At 44.2% G+C, this 13,286-nt stretch overlaps 1 non-coding gene across 1 annotated transcript; it reads right to left on the reverse strand.

The window, feature by feature from the left end:
- Positions 1–6,469: 6,469 nt before the first annotated feature.
- TRNAV-CAC (transfer RNA valine (anticodon CAC)) lies at positions 6,470–6,542 on the reverse strand. Its single transcript has one exon. It is a non-coding gene; the product is annotated as a tRNA-Val (tRNA).
- Positions 6,543–13,286: the final 6,744 nt, after the last annotated feature.

Below are 13,286 nucleotides of genomic sequence, written 5' to 3' on the forward strand. Positions count from 1 at the left end.
AGTCTTGCCTTTTTTAGGTTGTAGATGTGTTTGCAGTTGTTCCTACTCTGCATATCCTCTCAGGTAAAGGCGAAGAGAGGCCTCCTCCGCTGGTACCCTCCTGTTCTCTGTGTCTTGTGCACAAAAGGGGGACCTAAGTCAGCATCATAAGGTCATCACAGATCCTCGCAGAAGAGCTGAGGAGGAAAACAGGTCTCGGGGAGTAGGGAAATCCTTCAGAGAGTACACACATCGTCGTGACTCGGAACTCTTTTTCACGGTGGAGTTTCTTCCATCATTGGTTGCGGCTAGTATTTACTTAACCCTTTCCATACACTTTTTAAGTGAAGTTGGTTCTAGGATTTTGTGATTACAAATAATGCTGTAGTCCCCATTCTTGTACACACATCTTTGGCCACTTGCCCCAGTATTTCTATAGGGTAGAGTCCTGGAAGAGCAGTTGCTCTGTCATAGTGTTCACACGGCTTCCGTATGGTTCCATTTCTCTCCTTTGTTGGCTTATTCGCTATGACTCTTCGTCATTTCAGCGGCTGCTTTAGGATTCACAGCACACATCTGCAACTTACCACAGTCTGCCTTCAAGTGGTATCATACCTCTTCACATTTCTCCCCTGCCCGCCTGTATGATATCGCTGTCCTGCACTGCACTTTACACACGTTATAAACCCCACAATCCGTCATTATTACTTTTGTTTAATCTGTCCCATGGTTTTAAAGAGGTTTAAATACTAAGAAAAAATCTTAAATATTTTCCTGTGCAGATACCGTTTCTGTTGTCCGTCATCCCTTTGTGTACATCCAGAGTTCCATCTGGCATCAGTGTCCTTCTTCCTGGAGGACTCCTTCAACATTTCTTGTAGTGTGCATCTGCTAATGATGAATTCTTTCAGCCTTTGTATGTCTGTAAAAGTCATTAGTCACCTTCATTTTTGAAAGACTTTTTTGGGGGAGGAAGCGTACAATTCCATGCTGACTTTTTTCCCCCTCAGTCGTTTATAGATATTGCTCCACTGTCTTCTCACTTGCACTGCTTCTGATGAGAAATCTGATATCATCTTTATTTTTGTTTTCTGTGTGTACCATGTCATTTTCCTATGGCTGTTTTGGAGATTTTTTTTCTTTTTCAATGGATTTGAGCAATTTAATTATAATGTGACTAGATGTAGTTTTCTTCGTGTTTCTTGTGCTCATTCATTGTGTTCATTTGGCTCCTTAGATCAGTGGGTTTATAATTTTTATTATAACTGGAAATTTTTCAGTCATTGTTTCCTCTAAAATTATTCCTTCATCCCCAGTCTTTTCAGGTCAGGGACTCAATTACTCGTATATTAGGCCTTTTAAAGTTGCCCTGCCATTCACTGATAGATGTTCATTAGAAAAAATTTTTTTTGACTGTGAGTTTCATTTTGTACATTTTCAGTTGTTCTTGGCTTTGTGTTCCCTGATCTTTTTTTTCCTGCAGTGTCTAATCTGCTGGTAATTCCATCTGGTGAACTTATTATCTCAGGTGTTATGGTTTCCATCTCTAAAGTTTGATTCTGTCCATTTGACATCGAACCCAAAGTGAGTTCGCTCTGACACTGGGTGCACTGGGAGAAAGTAGGACTTTTACCACACAGCACTGGGCAAGGAGAGAGGGCAGCTAACGCTGAAATCCCAAACTCCCCAAAAAGCTAAAAGGAAGGGTTTTTATTTGGGGTTTTAGGTAGGGGAGGAGGAGCATATGGCCTTGCTGGTCGGAGCTTTCCCACCAGCCTGTCTTTGGCCTTGAGACTACTTGCAGAGAGGAGGGAGCCCGTGACCTTGCTGGTCAGCAGCTTTGCCACCAGCCTGTATCTCTTTGTGGGGAGGAGATAATGAATCCAGGTGCTTGTCCTTGGCGGTGTCTGTCTCCATGGAGGATAGTGGATTCTGGAGCCAGGAAGCCAGAGAGTAAGCTGGGAATGAGTGTTTTGGTTTTAACCCCATATATGCTGGGTTTAATGTAGGGAAACTGATATCAGGGTCAGCATCACATTTGTATATGCTCCACATGTCTACTTCGCTCCTTGGGCATATGTAACACAGTCAGAATAACTGTTTTAAAGTCCTCTCTGTTAATTTTAACATCGTGTCAGTTCTGGTTCAGTTTCGGTTGATTGCTTGTTCTTCGCATTAAGGATCATGTTTTCCTGCCTCTACACATGCCTGGCGTTCTTTGATTGGATGCCAGACATTGTGAAAGTTTTCCTTCTTGCGTACTGGCTATGTTGGTATTCCTATAAATCTTCTTGAGTTTTGTTCTGGAGTACAGCAAAGTGACTTTTAAAGTTTGATCCCTTCGGATCCTGCTTTTATGATTTTTTTTAGGTGGGTCAGTCTAGGGCTGATTATTCCCACCACTGAAACAAGACCTTCCTGAGTGTTCTTCCCAATGGCCCACGAATTATGAGTAGTCCAGTCTGGCAGGTGGGAGCAAGTATGATTTCCTGTCCTGTGTGAGCACCAGGCACTCTTCCATGATCTTTTCAGAAGTCTCTTCCCCTGGCTTCAGACAGTTCCTTCATAAGCGTGCCCTGATCAGTACTCTGCTGAATACTCGAATATGCCTGAATACACATATGCCTGGATTCTCTCTCTGTCCATCTCTCTTGTCACTTTATCTTTGTCCTATGAACTCTAGCTGCCTTGCTCTCTGTGGAAATTCAGCTTCATGCCCACAATCCAAGGAGCTGGCCTCAGATCCCCCTCCTCGTGCCCAGCCTGGAAACTCTCTGAGAGCAACAATTATCCCATTTGAGACAAATCATAGAAAGCAACAGAACCCTGCACCTGACAACGCACCTTGTGCAGACCTGGACCCTTAGAGTTGTCGGCTCACCTTCCCTTGGTTCTTCTGTTGAGTTTCTTGAGCAACAAAAAGACCTCTGTGGCTTTTACACACTAAATCTGGTTCTTGGACATTCTCTCTCTCTCTCCACATAGGTGTCTGTGTCTGTCTGTCTGTCTCTCATACTCTAGGCTGCCCCGAAGCTTACCCACTTTCTTCTCCTCCTCTTCAGCTTCCCAGGACCTCGCATTAGAATGCCTGCAATTTTCAAGCATTTATTAGGTGTTTACTAGATGCCAGGCCCTGCTCTGGGAGAGATGCTGCATCTTGAACAAATGGAAGGTCCCTGCCCCGTGGTGCCCACGTCTGGAGACATCAGAAAGGGGCAGAGCGGTGGGAGCACAATTTTTGGTTCATGTTCTTCCCAGGGGCCTCAGCCAACCCGGGCCTAAGGGTGCTAGTGGGGAGCACCACCAGAGAAGCACAGCAAAGAACGGGAAGACGGATGACTCTAGATCCAGAAGGCGTGACCAAGAACCAGGATTTTTCCTTTCTTTCTTTTCCTTTAATAAACAGGCACCTCAGGAAAACAGCAGACCTCCAGTGACAGCTCCTTACTTCCTGGAGCAGGCATTGCTGGTGTTTACACTTCTTAAAGTGACAATGATGGCCAAGCTCACCAACACCCCCTAAGGGGACCCACACCTCGTCTGAACCTATTAACGTATGGTCACTCTATAATCTATAAAAATATCATTAGCTTTATATTAACACAGTGTTTTGTTGTTTCCATCCTGATTAGAAGATCTCCAGGCAAAGATTATGCATTAATTAGCATAATCTAATGTCAGTCAGAGAACTTAAAGAGAATGGTAGGTCTTAACATCTCAAAGTGAGCTGACACATAATAAAGAAAGACATGTTGGGATCGTATATTAGATGATACCTAAAGACGTTTACGCAAAAGAAGCACGTGGAATAATTGAGTCACCGTGATCTCTAGAATTATAAGACTTAATCTCCATTTAGAAGATATTATATGATATATTTCGTTTACTGAACATGTAATTTTAAATTTTATAAACTTAAATATTTGTTGGAATTAAAGTTTGCTTACTTGACCAGTAAAACCAGTGTAGGAAATTTAGGCAGGTCAGTGTCATTAGGATCTTGAAGAGAAAATAATTCCAAGACTTGTATAAACTAGAATACTATGCCACCAATACTTTCTACATTATTAGAAAATCTGGACAACAACAGAGAGCAGTTCTTAGACCAAAATTATTAAACCAGTGTGATGCATACAAGGAGTCATCGTTAGATATATGACATGACATAAACATTCTCTATGCCATTACGTGTCAATTATGAAAATTCTTTAAAATGTTTTAAAGTATTCAAGATTCATCCTTATTATCAACTTGAATTCTTTCCTTGTGCCCAGCACTGAGACCACTAATTTATCCACAGCTAAACCTTTTTCTTTTTTTCCCCCTGAGTCACAGGTTCAGCAAGAAAGGAAGTGCAAGAAAAAAAAAAATCCATCAATAGCTTTTATGGACTTCACTGGAATCCTACTCACCATCTGACTTTGGGGAGAGGCACAACTGGGTACGCAGCCCGAATCAGGTTGCCTCTGTCTGCTTGGACTCAGACTGAACCCAGGACCAGGTCAGGGTCAGGTCAAGACAAGACTAAGCACCATTCTCACAGGGCAGCCGCCTACCTGACAGTGCCAGATGCAGGATTCTGGAAAGGTGTTGAGAACTCTCCCCTTCCCTCCGTTGCATTTTCCACCTGCTCCCCTCATCCTTCCACCACAAGAAAGGATCCTTCACCTTTTTGTCAGGTCAGAACTCTTGAAGATCCCAGCAGGGCAGAGAGAGCCAGGCAGGAGCCAAGGGGGCAGCTGCGCTCCCCTGGAGGGTCTCCCTGAAGAGGTGGGCAGCGCTAGAGCTCAGGCGGACCCAAGACCCCACTGCCCGCCAAAGCAACGAGGAGGAGTCCGGAGGGCAGGTGGTGCTGGGGAGACTGACGACCTATCTGTTCCTCCAAGCAGAGGGCGGGCCTGGCCTGCACTGTCGGGGAGAAGGGGAGAGCCCAATCAAACTCCGCCTGAAGCTTCTCTATAGCCTGGAGGACGCGGGTGTCAGGTTCCTGAAAGGGCAAGAGGGGTCTCCTCCAGAGGACAAAGGCCTCCCCTGTCCTTGGAGGAAAAGTCCTCCAGCTGGTTTCAAGGGACGTTGTGAATGGAAAGGGGCAACAGCGGTCCACTAATGATCCTGAGATGTCTGCAATTACTCTCAAAGGGTGTCGCAAATCACGAATATGTGGAGGAAGAGTGAGAAAGCCAAAGTGGGAAAGGGCTAACTGGTGCATTTAGGTGAAGAAATACAATGCCTGCAACTTTTTTGAATGTTTCAATTCTTTTTAAGCAGCGATTGGAACTTAAGTCCCAAGTTCTCTTTAGATGAAAATTCAAAGTGAGACATTAGGTTTCTGAGACAAGGGAGGAGGAGTGCAGGCTGCCCATCACATCTCACCTCTGCAGCCTGGGAGATGCCGTGGCCCCTGTGGCCTGGCCTCCCGCAGAGGCTCTTCCCTGCGTCTGGAGCTTGAGGCCCACCTCACCTCTGGGGGTGAAGAGAAGACTCCTGCATGCGGAGGCCGTGCCCAGAGACGTCGCTGATGGGGAACCAATCCCGGAGCCCAGTGAAAGTGCCAACTCCTAGCCCCAGGCCACCAGGGAGTCACACAAGGGCTCTAACTTGGCCTCTCCAGGTGACAATTCTGAAAGCAAAGGTTCGATTTCTGAGACGCGGGGAGCAAGAAGCGCAGGCGAGTCCCAGCGGCCCAGGGCTGAACGCAGCTGTGCAGGGCCCCCAGCCCTCAGCCGGCTGCCCATCACCCTTCACCTCTCTCAGCCCGGGGGACGCTCGGGACGCTTTGGGCTCTGAGGCCTGACCACAGGGGAACTGGTCTGTCTTCCCTTCTAGTGTAGCTTTAGCACTGTGTGCGGCAGAGCCAAGGACGTGCTCTTTCCAGACTTCGGTTTCCTTCTGAGTAAGGGGCGCCCTTGGCTCTGAGGGGGTGAGGAGCGGAGCCTGTCTGCGCCCTGATCGCTGAACTGGCTCAAGCGGCTCTCCTGACAACGGCACGTGTACAGACCTTTTCGTGCCCAGACCAGCTTGACCGGGGGAGCACGAGGCTCCGTCTCCGTGCCTTTGCCTGGAGCCCCAAGCGCAGGCTTCGGTTCTGCTTTCTTTTCCTCCGTCAGGCAAATGAACCTCTTCCGCAAGTGTGCTGGGAGGGGGAAAGCCAAGTGTGCTTCACAGGAAAGAAGTTCTTGGCTTTTAGAGACACGCTACCTGTCAGCCTGTCGAGAAGATTTCGGCGACAGAGGAGAAGGTTCGGGGCTCTCTGGATCCCAAGGTAGGCTGAAGTCAGCCTAGTCCTGCGCCCGCCTTGGACTCACTGACTGTGTCGCGGTCTCCATTGTGACTGAGAGCAGACAACCGAGGCCTGTTTCCTAGGGCTGAGTAACTGAAGTTGTGCCACGTTTCTCGTGAATGGAAAATGCAGCTGCGACCGCACCTCCACGCCCCGTCCCCTCCTCTGTTTGATTTGGCTGCATGAAGGTAAGTTTGAGGAAAAAGGGGTTGTTCCCGCCCGGTTTCGAACCGGGGACCTTTCGCGTGTGAGGCGAACGTGATAACCCCCACACTACGGAAACAAACGGTGTCGGCGGGGGTAACAACATATCCATGAAAACCTTAGGTCCTGCCGCAACCATTCTAGACGCCCAGGTTCTTTTAACTGGAAAGGCTCCGGGAAGCACCAGCGACCCCTCAGTCAAGGAGACTGCGGTTCCGGAGAGGCCCTGGCTCCGGGTTCCGCGCCTACCCCCGAAGCCAGGGCCCTGGGACCTCACAGTTTGATCACACGCAGGGTTTCCACTCCCAGGACTAGGCGCCCCTGTGCAGGAGTCGCCCCCGCTGATCGCAGCTCCCGGAAGCTGCAGGAGCCGGCGGGTGGGGTGCGTCTGAACCCCGGGCGCCCGCCGCCGCCCAGGAGTCCGGACGTCGCCCCTCCGGGGCTGTGGACGCGCGCCTCGGTGGTCCATTTCACAGCCACATAGAGCTATGCAATCTTGGTGTGGATTAGGTGATGCAGGAGTAAGACGGTCCTGTCAGCAATTGCGGGACACAGGTGGAATTTTTGTCCCATCTCCAGGACACTGAGTTTGATCCTCAAGAACGGCGTTTTAATGACTTTTGCAGAGCGGATTTCTCTATGGCACAGACAAGACTTCAGCATAAGAATGGAGATCATAGAAATAAGGGCCTGAGAGGACAAGTAAGGAAAAAGTCTTGAGGTAGGACTTGAACGGTGATGGAGAGGTCTTGACCTTCAGTGGGAGCCAAACGGCCGAGTCCGGGGAAGCTCTGGCACCTCAGGGGCTCCGATCCGGTGGCCATTACCCTTCATTCCCGAGTCCCTCCTGAGAGCAAAAGAGCATCCTGGAGCAAAGCAAGAGCACAACAGGTTTCCCAGATCCACCAGAAGCAGAGGGTGAGACACAAGGACCAGAATGGGGGAGCAAAGAGGTTTAGACACAGAGAGAATTACAACGGGTTTGTTACCTATACACCAGTGGGGAACTGGCTTTATTTAAAGACTGAGCAGGACCTGTCTTCCAACGGCTCGAGGCTTAAACTTTCCATGGAAGTGTGTCCGCCTGGAATATAGTTCAAAGCTAGCTATGAGGTGTATGCAGATGTTACTATGAAAATTACATTTAAATAGTAGTAGTAAATAAGAGATTTGAATGAGTTAGCTCGCACATTTACTCATAAAAATGGGAAACAGTTATTAGAATGTAGTCATCAAACAAAGACAAAAACAGAATTTATAGAAGAGATGGAAGATTTATAAAAATTTATAAAAGAGAAGAGAGGAAAGAGAAAAAGAAACCACACATAGCTTGGGAATGGGGAATTGTATTTATCTTTTCCTTGGGAAACGGATGAGCAGAAAGGCATCAAACTGCTCTGACAGCTTATTCTGGCGAACCTGACAAACTCATCAGGTAAACAATTTTGGCTACTTATAGATGCTCCAAAAATTCTTGAAGCTTTGGCTGCGGAATGAATGGGGCGACTTTCTTTGTGTAATACCTGCCAGTGTCCTTCCTTTGGCACCTCTGAGTCAATTAAGCCTAATTGTGCTATTTTCCTCATGAGGACTTCTCAGTCTCATCTCTCCCCCTTTTGGGGTCACAATTATTCTCAAAAGAGCAGATTTGACCATGGGCACTTCGGTCTCTCTTTGACACAGTTGGATATCAGCTTAAAGTAACAGTCGTGAGAAACGCTTAGGTAATCAGATATCAGATTGCAGAGGAAAGTCAAAATCCTGAGGACAGCAAAAGTATCACAACAAAGATTTTGAACTTACTTTGCATCCAACAGCCTAGGACAAACCAGAAGAATAAGTCTCAACATCACTTCAGCAATAATCAAGCGGCTTTCAACTTTCTTTCTTGAGGCACAGTAAATTTAAAGGACCCAAAGTGCACAGTTCGAAAACCTTTGCCAATGTAAACCGACCTGAATAACCACTGATGTGGTGCCCAGACTAAGGTGTAGAACGCTTCCAGACCCCAGCAAGCTTCCTCGTGGGTGACGTGACTCTTTCCGTGCAAGAGCTCACAGAGTAGTCTCCACCCCCACCACGCATCAACTTCTATCAATACTTGTTAATTTCTCCTGCCCTTTAATTTCATATAAATTGAATCATAAAGTAGGTACAGGGTTTTTCTTTTGGGAGAGGGGCATGCTTCGGCCTCCTTTTGTTCGACATTATGTCAATGAAACTTATCCATGTTTTTCATGTAGTTCTTTGTTTCCGGGTGTGTTCCTTGTATGAATATATCTCAACATACATATTTCTTCCACTGTTGTTGGACACATGAATTGTTTCTGGTTTACAATATTTCGAATTGGTATGAACATTCTTTTACATGTCTTTTGGTGGACACACTCACACATTTCTCTGGGGCAGTCCATTCCGATAGAAATATAATGCCAGTCATAGGAATTTTAAATTTCCTAGTAGGTATATCTTTAAAAAGTAAAATGAAAGAGGTGAAATCAGCTTTAATAATATTTTATGAGACCTATTATATCAAAAATATTATCATTGCAACATGTGACACTGGCAACACTTCAAGTGTTCAGTGGCTACACGTGGCTTGCAGCTACCATATTGGACAGCACAGGACTAAGGTACAGAGCTAAAAGTAGAATTTCTGGGCCATGGCACATAACTGTGTATGTATGACCTTTAACTGATACTTCCAAAAAAATTTCCAGCATTGTTAAACTTATTTATACTCTTACCAGAAATGAATGACAGTTTCCAGGCCTCCCTATCCTGTCAACATCTGGACGTGTCGATCTTTTTTTGTGTGTGTGTCAGGTTTGTGAGGTGATAGTTACATAAACTAAAACTCGCCAACATTAGATCACGCTACATATTTTTCAGCGATATCATTTCTTTGCAAAGCCGGATTTTAGTGGTTGCTGTGATAAAAAGAAAGTACCATGCAAAAAAATCCATGTGGAACAAGAGAGGACAGTGGCAGGTTGAGAGGCTGTGCAGTGCACAACACCAAGGTATATGATTTTGAAATGTCAGAACACTGAAAACAACAAACCGCTCTATTGGACTTTTGCGGAGAGTCAAGAGAACCCATAAGAACACCCACAGTGCCAGCCACATACCCACAAAATATACAAATCTATGGGAACTCAGCAAACAACAGCATTCCCCAAGTAAAGTGATACTTGTGTTTTCAGCCAATGTATGAGGAGATTAGTGCAAACAAGAAGCGGAGGTGAGGAGAGGGCATCTGCAGGCAATCAGAGCTTATTCATTAATTAAATCAATTTAATATTAGTTAAAGGTTTGATGTTAACTGCAGATATTGATGTTGTAAATTAAGCTGACATATGTTGGAATGCGTGAATGCTGGAATCATTTATTGGTATATGTTGACGTATATATGTATTAGATGACACCTAAAAATATTTACCAAAAACCGTAAATGGAATAATTGAGTGCTCTGGTTGCTAGAATTGTAAGAATTTATCCCCTTTTAAAGATATTTTCTGGTACATTTGATTTACTTGAACACATAACTTTAAAATTTTGTCAACTGAAATACTTATTGAAAGTAATGTTTGCTTATTTGACCGGTACAACCAGTACAAGGAAATTTAGGAAGTCCAACTTAATTAGGGTTCTCAAGCCAGAATAAACCCAAGACCTGTATTTACTAGAGGATCATGTTACCATTATTTTCTACATTATGAGAAAATCTGGAGGAAAATATATAATAGTTTTTAGATCAAAATTATTAAAGCATTCTAAGTTTTCTAAGGAGTCACCTTCATAAATAAAAAATCCAACATGGCATAGACTTTTTCAATACCATTATATAGCAAATATTTAAATTACTTGCATTTTTGAAAAGTATGAGGATTCCCCTCTGTTATCCACTTCAGTTCTTTTCTGTCTTTGTACCAAGCAGTCAAGACCATTAATTTAATCAACAGCTAAGTCTTTTATTTTTCCACGTTACAAGTTCAGCAACGAAGTTTTTCCTCAAGGAAATATCACATTTAAAGCACAAGTAATGAAATATTTTTTTCTAGAAATTCTTAATTTTCTTGTTTTAAACTTATATGTAAATTTACATAGGTGAGTTTTACCGCCCTTAAGCTTATCGGGACAGTAATGCCTTTAAATAAGAGACCTAATTTGTCTATTCCCTCCAGAGGGAATATATATGTATAAAAGGGAAAAATTCCATCAAACTACTGGACATTCTAGAGGAGCTAGTTGTGGTAAGTAACATTATTAAGGTGGAAACAGAGGCAATGGTATCTCTGAACAATGCTTACCGGTGAGGGAAACAAAAGGAAATGATTAAGCAACATGAGGTCCTTGAAGGACCCTCATGGCTGCAGATCAGAGTAATTCCGTGATACCATTTTGAATCACACAAGACGTTGCCTTTTCCAGGGTGTATACCTGTGCATGAAGTCATTGCTTTTCATCCATTTTACTAAGTGCTGAACTTGCTTACAGTTGTGGAAAGCATTAAATCTTGGTTTGTACAATTGTCAGAAGTGCTCATGTTGCTGATTTAATCGCTTATTTGTAAATGATATAAATGTCTTTCCTCTCCTTTCTGTATTCTGACTTAACCAATCCTTAAAGGACATTTAATTTTTTTTCCCAGCTATATGAAAACGTGAGTATACCAATCAAAGAACATTGCCCCTTGCATGCTAGAAATTCAGTTTTCTTCTGTACTAAGACCCCCTTTAATTGAAGCAATTTATCAAAGCCAAGAGTTCCTGTGGAGGCACTGTGTGTGTCCAGATCATCCCTATCATAGATATTCCACTTTTTTCAGAAATTGACAACTATGGAATTGGACCCGTAAGGTTTTTACCAAGTATCGGAAAGACAAGATGTGAACAACTTCTCACTAATGCGGTCTGAAGTTCCAGCAAGTACCAGAATCATCAGGACAACAGGCAATCAAAAAAGGCTCACAGCCTAGATTAGTGTCATCCACTATGTAACAGGGAATGGATCCCCGTCAGCCACCACCCATCAGAGATTATCGCCAGATGTTCACTTCCTAAAATTAAAACCAAAGTCCCATGCTGATGGGAGAAAGCAATGATGCGCAAATGAGAGAGAGAAAAAAGACTCGTCCAATAACCGCACTTTGTATACAAAAGCCCAAGAGCTCCGTTTTTCTGCATGTGAGATTCAACAGACGAACCCAGGGAACGTGAGCCAACAGCCCTAAGGGTCCAGGTCTGCAGGAGGTGCCTGTCCGGCACAGGGTTCTATTGGCTCCAAGGATGTGTCTCTGATGGGCTAATATTCGTGGGCATAGCCAAAACCCAAAAAACTGTCAAGGAAGAATACAGAGACAGTTATCTGCATGTGATTCACCACTGTAAAGGAGGGAGAACAGCCATTAGATTGTTTTCTTCAAATAAATGCAAAATCAAGTTTTATTTTTCAAAAGAGGGAAAAGCATCTGGAGCCAGGGAGGTTTTTCTCCACTGGGGTAAGCTACTTGGCAGTAAGCAAGGAGATCACTCTGACCAGTCTTCTCTGGACCCGGTTGACTGCATCACCACAGAAAAGAATTACAGTCGTTGGAGGACTTTGTATTCAATGACGGTACCCTGGAAGTTTAGCTGTCCTTCATACGCAATAGAATATGTCTGTGCAATGTTCAAACACCCTTCTGTTGTACCTCCCCCTTAGTTAAGTCAGGAGGGGACCACTCCCCTTATTTAGAACGTCATAGATGGATGTATAGAAAGGCTGTTGTGTTGGCAAGTAAATGAAGCAAGGGACATTAAGAGAGTTGGAAAAGAAACTGGAATACAATTTGGTACCGCTTCTGTGGAAGGCAAATTTGCAAGATATACTCAAATTAGAAGCATATAAAGACTATAATGTAGCAATTACACTTCCAGTTGTCTACACTATAGAAATACCCACGTAAGTGGCCAAAGATATGTGAACAAAAATGAGAGTTGCAGCATTACTTGTAATCCTGAAACCATGAAACCAATGTAGTTTAAAAAGCAATATGAAAAAGGTTAAATAAATAATGCACAAACTATGGAAGAAATGCCTTTATCAAAAATAACGCAGAGGACACTTATGATGATGATTCCAGTGACCACAACATTATTGATAAAGCAATTATGAAATCCAGGCAGTGTTCCGGGAATAGCATACTTTTGTTGGCCCCAGATTACAGATGACAAAATTGCGGCACATCAACACCAAATGCTGGTGAGGACATGGAGCCAAAGGAACTCCCATTCGTTGCTGGTGGGGACACAAAGTGGTACAGCCAGTTTGGAAAACAGTTTGGCAGTTTCTCACAAAACTGAAAATATGCTTACTGTATGATCAGGCAATCCTACTCCAAAGAAGTGGAAAAGTCATGCTCACAAAAAAATTTGCACAGGGATGTTTATAGCAACTTCATTCACAATTGCCAAAACTTAGAAGTGGTACGTGCAGACAGTGGAACGCTACTCAGCACTAAAAAGAAATGAGCTATCAAGCCATGACAAGACATGGAGGAATCTTAAATGCATATTACCAAGTGAAAGAAGCCAACCCCAAAAGGCCACATTCTGTATGATTCCAATTCTATGACATTCTGGAAAAGGCAAAACTATGGCGAGAGTAAAAAAATCAGTGGTTGCCAGAGGTGGGGCGAGGAGGATGAATAGGCAGAGCGGGAAGGATTTTGGGGGTAGTGAAAATACTCCGTATGAGATGGGGATACGTGCCATCACACATTTGTCCAAAGCCATGGAATGCACACCACCAAGAGTGGACTGGAATGTAAACTATGGGC

The sequence above is a fragment of the Equus quagga genome, unplaced genomic scaffold (assembly GCF_021613505.1).
Source record: "Equus quagga isolate Etosha38 unplaced genomic scaffold, UCLA_HA_Equagga_1.0 HiC_scaffold_283_RagTag, whole genome shotgun sequence".
NCBI lineage: Eukaryota > Metazoa > Chordata > Mammalia > Perissodactyla > Equidae > Equus > Equus quagga.